General features: G+C 37.8%; 1 pseudogene; it reads left to right on the plus strand.

The window, feature by feature from the left end:
- Positions 1 to 8,920: 8,920 nt before the first annotated feature.
- Positions 8,921 to 10,559, plus strand: LOC107161130 (annotated as a pseudogene).
- The last annotated feature ends 6,588 nt before the right edge of the window (positions 10,560 to 17,147 follow it).

Here is a 17,147-nt window from a genome sequence, read left to right on the forward strand (position 1 = left end):
TGTACTAGGGGAGGAGGAAATCCTCCTGAGTGTCCTGTAAAACAGGGTTCTTAATTGAGGGCTCCTGGGAAGATTTTTTGGTCACAATCAGGGCCTGCCCTCCCTGTCCATTAGGGACCATACAAACCTTCATCCAAGGGGGTGGATTAGTTGTTGCTTCTGCCCAGGGTAGGATATATCCTATTTGATCTGGGTGGCCAGGGTTGCCAAGGGTGGCATTAGTTACAGCCCATGCCACCTGGGGATCAAAGGTGCCCTCAGGGGGCCAGCCGACTCCAAAAGTGGGCCATTCTGCCTCACAGAAAGTTTGGAGGCAATTCTTGGTGATGGGATAATCATAGCTCTGCTTAACAAAAGAGGGGTAAAGTTTATCAAAATTCCTTAAAACACAGTTCAAAGGGCTATCAGGCTTACTTGCTTTATTACCCATTTTGATGTCCACTTTCCTTAAGTTTCACCACAGAAGTCACGCAACAAAACACAGAAAAAACATATAGAACACAGAACAAAACACAAGGAAACACAAACCCGGCACCAAAACAGAAAAACAGAGGAGCAATGCAACGTCTTGCTAAAGCTCCCGGGGTAGGAGCACATGTGTGCCCGCTGGCACCTCTCTACCCTTCCAGAGGAATTCCCTACAGAACAGAACAGAGGACCAGAATGATTTCTCATTACTGTCCTGGACAGGAGTATATTTGAACCTCGCCAGGCCACCTCTCTGTCATCAGAAGAGATCTCCCTTAACCAGATATCAGATGTTATAAAGGTGCCACTTACCTATGGAGGCCTCCTCCACCAGATGCTTGCTAATTGGTTTAGGGCGGAAGTTCACTCCAGCTCTCCGAGGACCAAAGGCTCACCCTGGGGCCTTGGAATGTCTCAAGGTACGCACCCCCTAGAGTGGCTCTCCAGCCCGGAGCCCCAGAATGAAGGTCCGACTTCATATTTTCCAGCAGCCTGATATTGCAGTCTGGTCCTGCAGTTTGATCTCGCTGGGACCTCCAAAATGTTAGACCATGACGCAAGAAAAGACCACTGACTCCAAATAAAATCAAATTAAAGCAAGCTTATTATTTCGACCAGCCGGGCTGCCTTGCCCATCAAAATCATGGGAGCCAAGGACAGCGGCGAGGCTTCTTTGCAGCCCAGTTTTATAGGCCAAAAAATTACACAAAGGGGGGTTACAGATAACAACATTCTGAGGAGCATAACACAAGTTTACATTTTTGCTGACCCTCGCATCAGATTATATGGAGATCTTAGAGACTCAGAGAGGGTCGTTTTCCAGCCAGGGAAGGCCAGAATTTATGAGGCGTCACTACGGTTTAGGAAAGGGTTGTTATCTGGTTAGGGAAAACCGGACATGGGTGAGTTCAGGGCATGGGCAGGCATTCCAATCAGCTTTACAACATCAACTAATGGCCAGGCCATACAGACATCTTAATATTTTTACAGAAAACAGAAATGAATCCTTCATAACTTGTGATAAGCTGGCTTCTGATCTAATGAGAGAACTAGGCTAGGTATATCACTGTCTACGACCACAGACACAGTGGGATACATCCACATAGAAACACTCTTCTTTAGCAAAAGGACTCAGTAGAAAACAGTCTACTCCAAAACAAACAAAGTGTATTTCCTCCATATTCTCAGAACATGAGACAAAACCACAATGGATAGACACAGCCACAAAGACACCCCACTCCTAGAGTTGGTCTGTGGCTACCCAAAGTGTCCTCTGAATGGTGTGTGAAATTATGTTGCCCAGCAGTGTCCTGGCCTGTCTCAGCTCTGTTTTCCTTGGCCAACTCTGTGAAGTTGTCAGGAGCCAGCAGGAGCCAGTAACTTCTTTCTCAGGAAAGGCCCCTCTTCAGAGCTTTCCTTGCATTTGGCCATCCACACATCAGTAGGTGCCAAGAATAAATGACTCTGTCCTTGGTCAATCCAAACAAGTGAGACCACTGGGACTGGGACTGGGACTTGCTCTGCATGCCTGGATACCTGGATACCATGTTCAGAGAGTTTCATCACCAAGGAAGTGAGGTGAGTTCACTTCCTTCAAGGAAGAGGATGAGGTCACTGCCTTGTCAACCAATTTGCCCTAACTGTGGTTTCCAATGGTCCCATGAAATGGAGGCTGCCCCATCTTCCTGTGACATTTTCACACGTTATAAAGGTATACATACCATAGGTGCCCAGGATAAGCTATCCACACAGACCTGGTTTGTCCATCTTCCCTGCAATGAGAAGAGAGAGGCAGATTCAGACACATCTCTTCATCCTGACTGGGTTGTTTTCTATGGAAATTGACTTTAGGCCTCTTGGGTCCTATATAGCTGCCTACACCCTCTCCAGGGATCATTTCTGCATCTACCTTTGAGGTTCTCAGCAGTTGTAGGATCCCTTACATACCTGTATAGCAACATCAACTCTGTACCAGCTCTTACGTGAGATTGTACAGGGGGAACACTGGATAGTTAAGGATAATGTCATGCTCTATTTGGATTAGGAGTCATTCTACTGGTGGAGTACAGACATTGGGAATCTAAAATATTTATAAGGATGTAGAAGTGAAATGTAAGTATGAAAATAGAAAACTAGGTAAGATCTGAAGCACAGAAGGGCAATGGGCCTTTGATTTGGATACATAGATTTGAATTAGCATCTGCACATATATATCATATAAATTAATAGACAATGGTATAAATCTTGTGCCTCGGATTATTGAGTTTAGAAGAAAACATCCAGTGAAATAGGAATAGTAGGTAGGATTCCAGTGTAGTTTCAGGAAGAAGAGTGAGTTTAGGATTTGGACAAAATGTCCTTTTGCAATGGGTTTGTGTTAGAGAGTGAATGTGAATGTCAGCACACATGAAGAGTCAGTCACACGAATGGACATGAGAAACATGTAGGCAAATAGATATCAATATAGAAGTTAGGATATCGGGCAAATTATAAAGTGAGGGAAAGTATTAGGAATATTTTCAACATGGTGGTTGTTGAATATATAATCTTAGGAAGAAACAAATGTATACTCACCAATAAGATTGAAATTTAAAAGCATTAGGCAATGTAGACATGGAAGATTTAGTAATCCATGCTCTCATTAAAATTAGTCCTTTGTAGAGTCATAAGATAAATGTGAGCTTTGCATTTTGTGTCTAGAATATGACTGTGATGCAATGAATAGATCAGGTGACATGAGTATTTCTTCCACCAATTCTGGGAGCCTGTTTTGAAACCCTATCATTTAGTATTTGGTGATACAAATAGGTATACCCTGGGTCTATGAATATAGAGATGATGCATGTACACAGCATATTGTGAATAAATCATATCACTAATTCCATTTGTCAATAATGGATTGAATTGTTATTTTGAAATATACATGAAATCTGGTATTCATATACATATATTCATTCTAACTAGTTATACATCAAGTGGTAATATTAAGGTTAGGATTTATAGAGAAGAGTGTGTGAGTTTTGCTTTGAATATGATTAAAGATATCAAAAATAATGTGGGAAAGTATTAGGAATATTTTCAACAGGGTGGTGGTTGAATATATAATTTTAAGAAGAAACCAATATATACTTACCAATAAAATTGAAATTTTCATGAATTAGGCAATGTAGACATGGATGATTTTCTAATCCATGCTCTCATTAAAATTAGTCCTTTGTAGAATCATAAGATAAGTGTGAGCTTTGCATTTTGTGTCTATAATATGACTGTGATAAAATGAATACATCAGGTGACTACTTCTTCCACCAATTCTTAAAGCATGTTTTGTAACACTATCAATTAGTATTTGGGGATACAAATAGGTGTACGTTGGGTCTATGAATATAGAGATGATGGATGATACAGCATACTGTGAATAAATCATATCACTGGTTCCATTTGTCAATATTGGATTGAATTCATATTTTGAAATATACATGAAATCTGATATATATATATATATATACACACACACACACATTCATTCCACCTAGTTATACATCTAGTGGTAATATTAATGTTAGGATTTATAGATAAGTGTGTGTGAGTTTTGCTTTGAATATGATTAATGATATCAAAAATAATGTGTTATCAAAAGAAGTCTCATGAAAAAGCAAGTAAAAACATGAAAGTATACATGAGTTCTGATGCAGGAAGTGATTGAAAGTGAATCATATGCCTATAAATTTGTGAACGTGTCAATAAATGGATAGATCCTATGATGTATAGGTACTGAAGATATATTAATTTACCAAAGTAGAACGAAAATTAACGTCAAAATACACATCAAGTCCCATACGAATATAATTGCATTAATGTTCACCTGGGGTCAGTTACTGTAGAAAAATTAGGGTTAGTTCTCAATATTCACTGAAGTTGGTTTTGAGTACTATGAAACGAGTATGTATGTTGGGAAAATGAATATTTCTTAGAATGATCCTGTGAAGCATTGATTATAAATCCACATCCATGAACATGAAAAAAATTAAGGTAGGTTATAATATGACAGATATGTTTCATGTTTGGAAATCCATGGATACAATATAATTATATTTATACACATATATACAAAATCATATATGTATAAATACATTAAAAATACCAATGAATATGGCAATCAAAATTCATAATGGAATATATATCACTCACAGAACACAAATAATATTCATCTGACTGTATATGGTTTTATGTATAAAATTGCTGCACTATGGAGCTCAACATAGGTTGAATTTTCAGTTTTCCTAAGGTTTTGGGGGAGTGAATCTGTTCATGAAATTTGTATTTATAAAAGTCAGAATACTGACACAAATGTACCTGTGATAGCAGGTAGGACTATAGTTATGTATATGAAAATACATGCTCTGACCCACCCTACTGAGAAAGGGAGTCAGGATGTTACACATTTGTTACCTTTGAAAATTCATGGAGATGTGTTAGAAGGAAAATGTCACTAGTTTTATAACACATACCCTTTATAAAGGAAAAGGCAAGACCAAGTATACACAATGCCTACTATGAACTGCCTGTACTTCTTTTCTGTTAGGTTTATTTTTATCCATAATATTAAGGTAAGTAGTAAGAGTCTTTTAGGGTCTGGATTCGTGTCAGAGAGTCAGTTATTTCTAACAGAAGATAGGAAAATGAATCCAGTGCATATGCAAACACTTGCTACACAAAAAACTTCCAACTTCATCCAGAACAATGCCTTCTCATTACCATCACCTGAACTAGACACAATTAGAGGAGAAGATGAAGAAAATCTGTGAATACACATATAGTACAACTGTAATTTGTAAAAATGGAGTAGAACAGTGATGCCATTGAGTTGGTGCCCACTGGGAACTGGGTCTGGAGTAGTGGCGTGCAGGTGTGTGATTAAAACATCTTTGGTGCGGTCATGTGGATTTGCCATTGGCTTGCAAATGACATGTGACTGACATGGTGCAGCCAGCAGACCCTGATATGTAAAGGCTTCTTATTGTGGGGAGAGGTTTCAGGGCAATGCTCAGAATCAGGTTGCTTGCTCAAGGGGGAAAGATGTATGGGATAGCAGCCCAGTTGCTGTTTTCTCCTGCAGACGCTGACTCACCACAGGTGACAGAACTCCCTCCAGCACTGTGTCGAAGTTAAGCTTTTTCTATTTCATGAAGCAAATACCAAATTCCCAGTGAAGCTGCAAGGAATGCCATGAAACTGGAGGATGACCCAATCGCTTCACAATCCACGTGGGGAGACATTTATCCCCCAGTGGCCACAGTTTACCTACAAAGAGAGGACTCAGCTCTGCTGCCTCATGTTCATGGGAAAATATGAAACCATTTCCTCAAGTTCACATAGATGCAGACCCAGCTGTGATGGTCTCACTACAAAGAAGCTGACTCTCCTCACACCTACACATATTTAGTGTTTCCAAAGGTCAGAATCAGTTTGTCAAAAAGTCATTAGGCCATGCTTGTGTCTCCTCTCCAACATTTATATGTTGAAGGCCTAATTCCCAAAGTCATAGTGTTAGGAATTTGAGACTCTGTGTAGGTAACCTGGCCACAAATGTAGAACTCTCATGAATGAGCTTAGTCTTCATGAAGGAAAGAATCTGCTTCCCCTCTCTTTCTCTCTTCTATTTGAGAAAAGCTTGGGTCTACAATCCAGATGACAGTCTTCACCAGAACCCAGTCATGCTGGTTCTCTGATCTTGCACTTCCATCCTCTAGAAAGGTGAGAAATGTTTAAATATCTGTTGCTTCACCTACCCAGGCTATGACATTTGTTGCAGCAGCCTGAGCTGACTAAAGCAGGGGGCAATCACAGCACATCAAATAGAGCACTTGAGGACAAAGTGTTGTAGGATCCTCAGCCTGAGCATACATTGTTTCAAAAACAAGGGAGAGCAGGTGCTGATTTCATGAATGACAGTTGCAGGAAAGACAATATTCTCTCAAACAATTGCCCTGTCTGCACCATACCCCCACCACCACCCTCTAGGAGGGCCTTGGTGCCAAGGCTCTTTACACTGTTCAAGTGTGAATGACAAGAGAACAAGAGAACACTTTGTCCCCATCAGGGAAGGAAAACCCAAGGTAGGTCACCTCTATGATATAAAAGAGATTTCAAGCCCCAGGCGAGCCCTTCAATCTAGATCTTACTGGGGACTTGCTTTCTGTTGATGGTAAACCCACAAAACACCCCTGGAGCTCATCTTTTTTTTTTTTCTGCAATCAACTGATACACCTTGCTTATTTCTGCTATTTTCTTAGTCTCAAAAATTTTGGGACTTCTTCAGGTGATTTTCAATGATCACATCCATTTAGTTTTTTCCTTTATCCACTTCCTGTAAATCCTTTTCTTTTTAAAAAAATATTCTTTTTATAGGTACATGATAACTATACAAAATGATGGGATTTATTATGCAATACTCATATATGCTCATATCATATTTTGATCAGTCTCATTCCTCAATACGTTCCCTTTCCCTCCCCTTCTTCCTACCCTGATCTGCTTGCTCTACTGCCCTGATTTTCTTTCTATCATCATCATTAGTAGTGGTGGAAGTAGTAGTAGCAGTAGTAGTACATTATAAATATATATATAAACTAGATTCATCGTGGTATATTCATACATGGATATAGCATAATTTGGTAGGCTTTGTTACCAAATACTTCCTCATGCCTTCTTTTTCTCCTCCTTCTCTATCCTTTTCCTCTACTCTGTTGGTCTCCCTTTATTTCCCTGTGATCCCTGTTTTATTCCTTTTCTTCAAATCCTTCATTTTCAAGTCCCTTTCTTCCTTTGCACTCCTACTATGTATCACACCTCTACCTTTCAATTAGACTTCTGCAGTAATCAATTCATCCCAGTACATCCTAAGCATTGCTAAAGCAGACAAACTTGCATAATGTATGGTTTGATAAGCTTATTCCCCTGGTTCACACTGCAATACCCCACACCATCTACCAGAGCCCTTCTAAATGCCTCAGTGCATGTGTCCAGCCCTCTATTCCATAATCTCTAACACTCTTCCCAATCTGATTTGTACTGCTTCTCAACCTGGTTCAAGGTCACCTAATTTAAGGGAGCCATAGTGGGGAGCAGGAACTCTTTAATTACTCAATTTTGTTTGCACTATTTTTTTTTTTTTTACTTTATGTGTTTTCTGGAGATTTTTTTTTTTTCACTCTTGGAGAGAGGGCCCCCCCAGATTGGTGTGTATTTTACAAAATGATGAGTTTCATTGGGTATCTTTGCCAACTGTTTGATTAAATTCACTTCTTAATACCTCCCTCATCCTTCCTCCCCTATCCTCTTCCTATACTGTCTAGGTCTCTCTTCTACTTTCATGGTGTCACCTCCACACACACCGCTAGCTTACATATGAAAGAAAATATACAATATTTTCTCACAGTATGACTTATTTAACTCAAAATTATATTCTTCAGTTTCATCAGTTTCCCCGCAAATTGTAGAATTTTGTTCTTTATGGCTGAAAAATACTCCATTTGTGTGTGTGTGTGTGTGTGTGTGTGTGTGTGTGTATATATATATATATATATATATATATATATATATATATATATAAAATTGTCTTTATCCATTCATCTGTTGATAGCCATCTAGGCAGACTCCATAACTTGACTACTGTGAATTGTGCTGTGGCAAACATTTTATTTGTATGCATTTGTTTTTAAACTATACTCACTTTAATTCTTCTGGATAAATACCAAGGAATGATAGAACTTGATCATACAGTAGTTTACTTTTAGCCTTTTGGGGACACTCCATACTGAATTCTATAGTAAAATAAAATAATTTAAATTTTTACCAACTGTGTGTGTTTCTTTTCCCCACATCTTCACCAATCTTTTTGTTATTTGTATTTTTCATGCTTCCCACACTAAGAGGATTGAGAAGGAATCTCAGTGTAGATTTGATTAGCATCTTACTGATTGCTAAAGAAGTTGGACTTTTTTATGCATATTTATTTTGTTAAGAGCCTATTCAGTTTATTTGTACATGTATGAGCTGGGCTATTTTTCAATGTTGAGTTTTTAAAATTTTATTTATTCATGGAGGGGCGGTGGTAGGAAGAGGCCAAGCCCTGCCTGTCACCAAATCCCCTGCTCCAAGGTTGCCCACATCACTTGGGCACTTGAGGACCGGTTTTGGAGCAAGAGCGGCGAATGTAGCAAGAGCTGAGTCTCCCAACAGGACGGTGCGCTGGGGGTGGAGGCTACGACGGAGGTGAGCAGGGAAGGCGGAGGGTGCTGCGTGCACTGGGAGGGAGGGGGAGGTGCCGCAGCTGCCAAACCGCGCGTTCCTGTCCAGAGGAGCAGCCACCACCGCCACCTCAGCGAAGCGAGCGCCCTCTGAGCGGACCGGCAGGCAGCAGCGGGCCGGAGCCGGCTGGGAGCAGGGAAAGCGCGCCCACCCCCCCTTCCCTTCTCCTGACATGGGAGCAGGGGCGTCCAGGCCGCTGCAGCTGCCTGAGGGAGAGCCAGGGACCGCCTCTTAGGAGTTGGGGCTGAGTTGTCCTGTGGAGCGGGAGAGTGCGCCAAGACTGCTGCAGCTGCGGGCCAAGTTAAACCCATCCACAGTAATGGCTGCAGCCTTACCCAGGGCCCTGGGAGAGTTGCAATATATAGAATATTGCAGAAAGCCAATCTGCTCATTTTGATGCTTTTATCCAACAGGTGGCGATGATGTCCAACAACTCTGTGAAGCTGGAGAAGAGGAATTTTTGGAAATCACTGGCACTCCTTGGCATGGCTAGCAAGCCACTTCATGCTAGAAGACTATAGAAGGCTTTGAGAGACTGTATTACCAGCCCTGGCCTTTTCAATCATCCACTGACTTCCTTTGCTGTCAGTAGCATACCTATCTACAAAGTACCAGAGCGATCACAAACTTGAATAGGAATATCTGCAGTAGTAATAAAAGGAATAGCAACACCCAGGAACCTCATTTAAAAATTCTCAAATGTGCTGCCACCACTTGTGTGCAGAGCTTGGGACAAGGGAAATCAGATGTGATGGGAGCTTAGCACAGCAGAGCGTTGGTGAGTCCAGACTCTGGCAAGGCCACCATGCTACTGAGAGCGAACACAGTCTGTCTCCAGCAGACCTTGGCTCTCTGGCTTCTCTTCAAGAAAAGAGTGAAACACTGGATGCTGCTGCTGCCCTCTCTATGGCTGAGTGTGTGGAGCGAATGGCCCCCATATGCCCAAAAGTGACTTGAATGAAGTGAAAGAGCTGCTAAAAACCAACAAGAAGTGGGCCAAAAATGATTGGTCACATTTTTTAAATGAGTGACAATGATCCACAAAAAGAGGAGGAAATTAAAAAATACAGTGCAATATATGGCAGATTTAACTCAAAGAAAAAGGATGGGAAACATCTCACACTTCATGAGCTCACTCTTAATGAAGCAGCTGCCCAATTCTTGTGAAAGATAATGCCCAGCTTACAAGAAGAGATGAACCTTTTGCTCTGGCTAGGAAGATTTCTCGAGAAATCACCTATAAATATACTTACAGATCCACCAAGTCAAAATGTGGTGAAAGAGATGAATTATCCCCAAAGAGAATTAAAGTAGAGAATGTGTTTCCAGATTTCCAGGATTCTATGCAAACACTCTTTCAGCAGGCTAGAGCCAAGAGTGAAGAACCTGCAGCCCTTAGTTCACAGCAGTCTAAAAAGGTTTTGGCAAAGCAGATGGAGCTCCTCTGTGCTCAAGCTGGCTATGCTATGAGAGACTGCAGCATGCTGAGAGAAGACTGTCTACAGGACTTTACCAGGCAGAACTCAGAAGAGCACAGTCCTGATGGCTTGCCTTCTGATAACTCAGATGGACAAGGAGAGAAACCTTTGAATCTCCAAATGCCTAATTTGCAGAACAGACAACCTCATCACTTTGTGGTGGATAGGTAGCTGAATAGACTTTACTCAAGTGAGGCAAAGTCCCACTCCTCAGAGAGTCTTGGGATTTTAAAAGACTATCCTCACTCAGCTTCTACTTTGGAAAAGAAAGTCATCAAAACAGAACCCGAAGATTTGAGATAGCTGTGATTCTCCTACTGTTCTTTGGAAATGGCATCAGATTTAAGGATAATGTTCCATCATATAAATAAGCCTTAATAGCCAATGTTGCCACATTCAGCTCATATTTCATAGCCAAAGCATAAGAAATCCTGCAGCAGTCTGTGGAAACTGGGAAGAAAAAAACAAGAGCCACAAAAGAAAAAATTGAGAGTTGCAATTTATATCACAAATACTGATCCATTCACATTCCTATGTAAGTCGTTTTATGTGGAAAGGTTGCAAGTTAATATTGTAAGCATTCATTGTTTCAGAATGTACAATGTATTTGTGTAATTTATAAAGTAAAATATAGATATTGAGACCTGTTTGGTCTAATAGATGTGGATACAGTTTGTTTTATTTAAAATTTTATTGTCTACTTAAGTGTATTTAGTGTAAATATTATTATCAGAGTTTAAAATCTTTAAAGTCATAAAAAAGAAAGCTTATGTAACATAGTTATTGGAAAGGTTGCAGTGACTATAGAAAAATTAAAAGCAAATTCTCAATTTAAGCCAAAGAACATTCATCAAAAATAATATTTGATGAAACTGATTTTGCTTACCAGGAAATATACAGTATTTATTCAGTAATCTTTTGCTGTTTTAATTAGTACACATTTACACAATTAATTAGGGAAAAGTTAAAAAGAGAGCAATAAAGTAGAAAATCTCTCTTACCTAGTTCACTCAGATTGGATTACCTAATTGCTGTTTAAGACATAACAAATATAGGAAGCTATTCCTTGGACAGAACTTAAAACAAGTAGATTAATGTGTAAAATCCTTAATTTAAATATTGGTATTTCAGAATGTGTTATTTATGTGTTATTATAGCCTTTGTTAAGTCACCATCTTTATCACATTGTGATAAAGATGGTGACTTAACAAAGGCTATAATAGATTGTTAGATTTTGTATTCAGAAATTCTTCTCCATGTATAAGAATCAGACTAGGTGGCCCTCACTGGGGAATGTCTTCCCACTCAACCATCACAAGAGTTGAATCAATGATCCATATTTGCAAGCATATTTCTATGGAAGTTCAGTTGACAGCTTTATTATTTATTTTACAACTTCATTTGTGTACACCTTTCAGATTTTTGAATGCAGATTTTTTTTTAAATTTTATTTTAACTTAAAAGTATATATTTTTAATTTCCCTATTAGTAGACTGTGTGTTCATTCACATTATTTTTTTCTTTTCTTTTTATATATATATTTATTTATTTTTGCATTACAATTCTTAATTAAATGTTAATAATGTATTGGCATACTTGTAAAAATTTCACATTTGAATTCATAGTGGGTATTAAAAAAAAAAAGGAAAATCCAACCTCTGCCAATATCCATTGTTTCTACTGATGGAAGATAAGATATTTGACAGTTTATATACTTATTACACATTCATCTAAACCCAGATATTGCTGAGAGGAGTATATGGACATGGAGTATATGTTTTTATGTTTTTAGTTCTGCTTTAAATCATAACTGTGTAACAAATATCGTCATAATCTGTTATACTAAAATTTGTCAGCCAAATGTTAGATGATATGTCTGCCCTATAGTCTCTGATCACTGTCACATATATAATTGATTTTTTCATTTTTATTTGTAGAAGAGCTTTATAGTAGAAAACACCAGTAAACAACTTTTATACTATTAAAATACTTTTTTTCCTTCCTAAAAGTTTTAAATGTACCCTAGTATTTTGCCAGCTGAAGAAGTTTTTTATGGACCTTGCAACTTTGTTGCTAACTCAAGGTTGATTATTGTGATTGTATTGTTCAATGTGGGTAGAACTGGTGTGAGTACAATTTAAATAGAATTTTCAGTTTTTAATATTAGCCATAGAACTGGTTAGTATCTCAGTAGTTTCATGAAAATTTTCCAGTATTCTAATCTATTTTGAGAAATTTTGTGGTCTTTATTTTAAAAATTGGATCTTACAGTTCAAGTTTATAAATTTTAATATGCAACAGTTTTTAATGATGCAATATTTTTCCAACTATTATTTATCCATCTTTCATGAACTCAAAAATTGCATCTTTAAATCCATAAGATTCCTTAATCGTACTTTTCTGCTCTTTCAAGCTTAGTGATGAAGCACAAAAATTTCAGTAGAAAACAGGTTTTATTTTGTAAACATTAATGAATTAAAATAATACATAATATATTATAGATATATTATTTTTATTTTATATATAATAAATAATATACATTATTCATATATAATTTTTTTCATTGTGTTAAAAGTATTTTCACTAAACAAGTTTGACTGGTTACCTCAATATTACAGCAAATATAATCAAGGGAGCATTAAAAAAAATAGTATTCATTTGAGATATTTGTTCTTTGAAGAGTGGCTGGCAAAGATTTTCTCCCATTCTATAGGTTATCTCTTCACTCTACTAATTGTTTCCTTTGTTGTACAGAAGTCTTTAAATTTGATGCTATTTGATTTATTGATTCTTTATCATATTTCCTCAGCTATAGGAGTCCTATTCAGGAAATCTTTGCCTATGCCTGTATGTTGAAGTGTTTCCCTAATTATTTCTTCCAATAGTTGCAAAGTTTGAATCTAATATTTTGGTTTCAATCAATTTTGTGTGTATGTTTGTACAGGCTAAGAGATCTAAATCTAGTTTTCTTCTATGTATGGATATGCAATTTTTCCAGAATCATTTGTTAAATAGACCTTCTATTCTCCAATCTATATTTATGTTAGTTTTGTCAAGAGCCTGATGACTATAGTCATGTGGAATTACCTCTGTGTCTTCTATTTTCTTCCATTGCCTGAGAAGAATTATAGGGTCCTGGTATCTTCCTCTTTCTCTCTCTTTTTTTTTTTTGTTTTGTTTTGTTTTGTTTATGTTGTAGATGAACACAATATCTTTATTTTATTTACTTATTTTATGTGGTGCTGAAGATTGAACCCAGTGCTTCACAGTACTTGGCAAGTGCTCTACTGCTGAGCCACAACCCCAGCCCCTTTCTCCCTTTTTTTTTATTTTCAGTTTATGAGAGACCTGTTTTATTTCACCACCTGCTCCCATCATTATGTGCTAACCCATCACAGTCCAAAACAATGACGTCAATGGATTATGGATAGGAACGTATGATACTATGAGTCAAAGGAAACTTTTTTTTTTTTTTTTTGGTACAGGGGATTGAACCCAGGGGTGCTTAACCACTGAGTCAGACCCCCAGCCATTTTTTAAAATTTTATTTTGAGACAGGGTCTCTTAAGTTGCTTAGGGCCTTGCTAAATTGCTGAGGTTGGCTTTGAACTCATGATCCTCCAGCCTCAGCCTCCCAAGTTACTGGGATTACAGATATGTGAAAGACCTCTGAAGAACCCAACAACTCAGTGAGGGAGCACACCAGGTTGTTCAGAGATCAGTTTATTAGCAGCAGTGTGGTTTTAAGGACTTAAATCATTCCCCATGGGAAGTGTATGTGGTTATTACTGGCATCCCTGTTGTCAGTTTTTTATTGGGCTCTTGGGCCAGTGATGGCCTTTTGGTGGGCTCATTTGGTGGGCCCCTTCTCTTAGACAGGAAGAAGAACCCGGAAGCCTAAAACCTAAAGCCCTAGGGGTGGTCGCCATTGTTGAGTGGTGACCTGGTCCTGTTCTGGCTCTATGCTCAATAGTATGCACCACCTCACCCAGGAAAAAAAAAAGCCTTTTGATCATGGTAAGTTGAATTTCCTTGAATATTTGCTTAGTAACATAAAGCTGACTAACAGAGGGACTGTGCATAGTTTGTCTTCTACCTCTCCCTGTCAACCTTTATATTTTTTCTCAGTATTTTTTCCTCAGTCAGTGATTTTTCAGGATGACTCCGAGAGCCAAATGACCCCTGCAGTTTGCCTTGTGGTTATGGAATAGGCATGGATGACACAAACTTCACATGATTCAGCTAGAAAAACTCCATGTTCATTTCCTATTATACTTTTGAGTTTTGCAGAGTTTCAAGCTAAAAACAATCAGGAAAAAAAAATCAGTAGCCCTAGGTAGTCCCATTCTACTTTGTTCCCTCAGTTACAAAAGTGATACTCAAGATCAAAAATTTGTATTTGTGTTGTAGAGAAAGATTTCTGATTCTTCCAGTTCATCTCAGGAAATTTTATTAAGGAATGAGATGAATGTTCAAATGTGGAGACAGCGATTGAAAAATGACTGGTTCTATACCCCAGGGATGACTTACAAAATTGCTTTTCTTCCTGCTCAGCTAACCTTTTTTGATTCTACACTGGTAGCTCTAGGATAGAGAGCAAATGAATTCATTCTTCCAAAAAGTCAGGTGGAGGTTTCCAGACATGAAGACCACTCTTCATCTGCTACTCTCAGGAAACAGGTTGTTGCTTTTATGGATGCCAGTGATCCATTCATTGAGTACCAATTACTGGTTTTGTTTGTGATACTGCACTAAAGGCATAAGGGATTAACTGATGAGGCACACATCTGTGCAGTTCATTTGTGAGTTTTACTGCCTATGGGCAACTCCACATCAGTTTCAAGGATCAGTACTGAGATTCATTCAATTATCAGAATGTACTTTTTAAATAAATCAACTTTCAAGTGCACATGTGAGGGGGAAAGACTTCACCATGACATCATGGGTTCACCTTTACATGAAAAAAAATGTTGTTACTCAATATATAAAATGGATATTTAAAATAAAAACACATCTTATAGTATAAAAGATATGCCTGCTATTTAAAAAAACCATTTGAGGTAGAGGTAAAAATTTTCAACATATATTAGATGCAAGTTATATAGTTTATTTACCAGAAAGTAATGTCTGTTATAATTAATATAATCAATAATATGTAACATAATTAATATAATTCAATATTGCTTGTGACTTCTTTGAACATAAAATTGTGGAAATTTATACAAAATAAAACCAAAGAGTACTGTTGATAATAACCATAAGAGCTCCCATTTCTTGAGCTCTTGTTCTTGTCAGGTACACACATTCTATGAAAAGTACCTATAATCAGGAGCAGCTTAGAAGCTTGTGTAATTATTCTATAAACAATGAGAAGAAAATGGAGTGGCTTTCTTTTTTTCTTTCTTTTTTTTTGTACCTGGACTTGAACCCAAGGGCACTTAACCACTGTCACATCCCCAGGCCTTTCTAAATATTTTATTTAGAGACAGGGTCTTGCTGAGTTGCTTAGGGCCTTGCTAACATGCTAAGGCTGGCTTTGAACTTCTGATCCTTCTTGTCTCAGCAGACATGCACCACCATGCTCAACCAGAGTGGCTTTTAAATTGCCAAATATACTCAGCAAAATAACCATGTGCAAGCGCAACTGATAAGTTGTGGTATGTAGGTATGAGACAGGATATGAGAAGCAGGCAAAAGACATAGGTCAAAGGTGGCTCTGAGGTTTAACATGGGGAAATAGAGGGTACTCCAGCAGCTACAGCAAAGTACAAAGCAAAGATAATTGATTTGGAAAATAAGGTTTGTGTCACACAGATGTCTGAGCTAATGCCAACTTTAGGGGAGAGGACATAAAACATTTCTAAGTTTATTTTTTTAAGTGTTCACTTAATAGGGAAGCAGTTTGTTTTCTAATTGGCCAAATCAAAATTCTATTCTTAAGATTTTTAATGAAAAAAAAAATTATATTTTTACTCGTTTAATAGAGCATGGCCTAAGGGTACATATTGAATAAATTTTATAATGTGTTCAATTTATATTTAATTTGCAGTAACTCATTCACTACAACTCTGAAGACTTCTCTAATTACTTTTAAAAATTATATTAGTGTAACTGAGTCAAAAATTTATAAGTACTTTTTTTTTAGTACCAGGGATTAAACTGAAGGGTTCTTGAGCACTGAGCCACATCTGCAGCCTTATTTTGTATTTTATTTAGAGACAGAGTTTTACTGAGTTGCTTAGTGCCTTTCTTTTCCTGAGGCTGGCTTTAAACTCTTGTTCCTCTTGCCTCAGTCTCCTGAGCTGCTGGGATTACAGGTGTGCACCACTGCACCTGACTAGATGTATTTTTTAATACATTTATTTATTTATTTATTTATTTATTATGTGTCTCACATGCACTTTACTACTGAGTCACAACCCCGGTCCCTAGATAGATGTTTGTTTGTTTGTTTGTTTGTTTGTTTTTTAGTTGTAGTTGGTACAATATCTTTATTTATTTTTATGTGTTGCTGAGGAATTGACCCAGTATCTCAGATGCACAAGGCATGTGCTCTACCACTGAGCTACAAGCTCCAGCCCCTATATGTACTTTTAATGTAAGATACTATGTGTAATGATTCTATGTTGTCTTCCATTATTGCTTTTTATGGCAATAATAGTCTATGGCATTTCTTACTAACTTTTTACTTCTCATTTCCCTGTTTCTAAACTATTTTTATTTATTTATTTTTAGTTATAGATGGATATGACACCTTTATTTTATTTATTTATTTTTATGTGGTACTGAGAATCAAACCCGCTTGCTTTCTATCAATGAGCTACAATCCCAACCCCCCTGTATCCAAACTTAATTCAAGAAAATATAGCTTCTGGGACAGCACATTTTATT

Source organism: Marmota marmota, unplaced genomic scaffold (assembly GCF_001458135.2).
Source record: "Marmota marmota marmota unplaced genomic scaffold, marMar, whole genome shotgun sequence".
Classification (NCBI taxonomy): domain Eukaryota; kingdom Metazoa; phylum Chordata; class Mammalia; order Rodentia; family Sciuridae; genus Marmota; species Marmota marmota.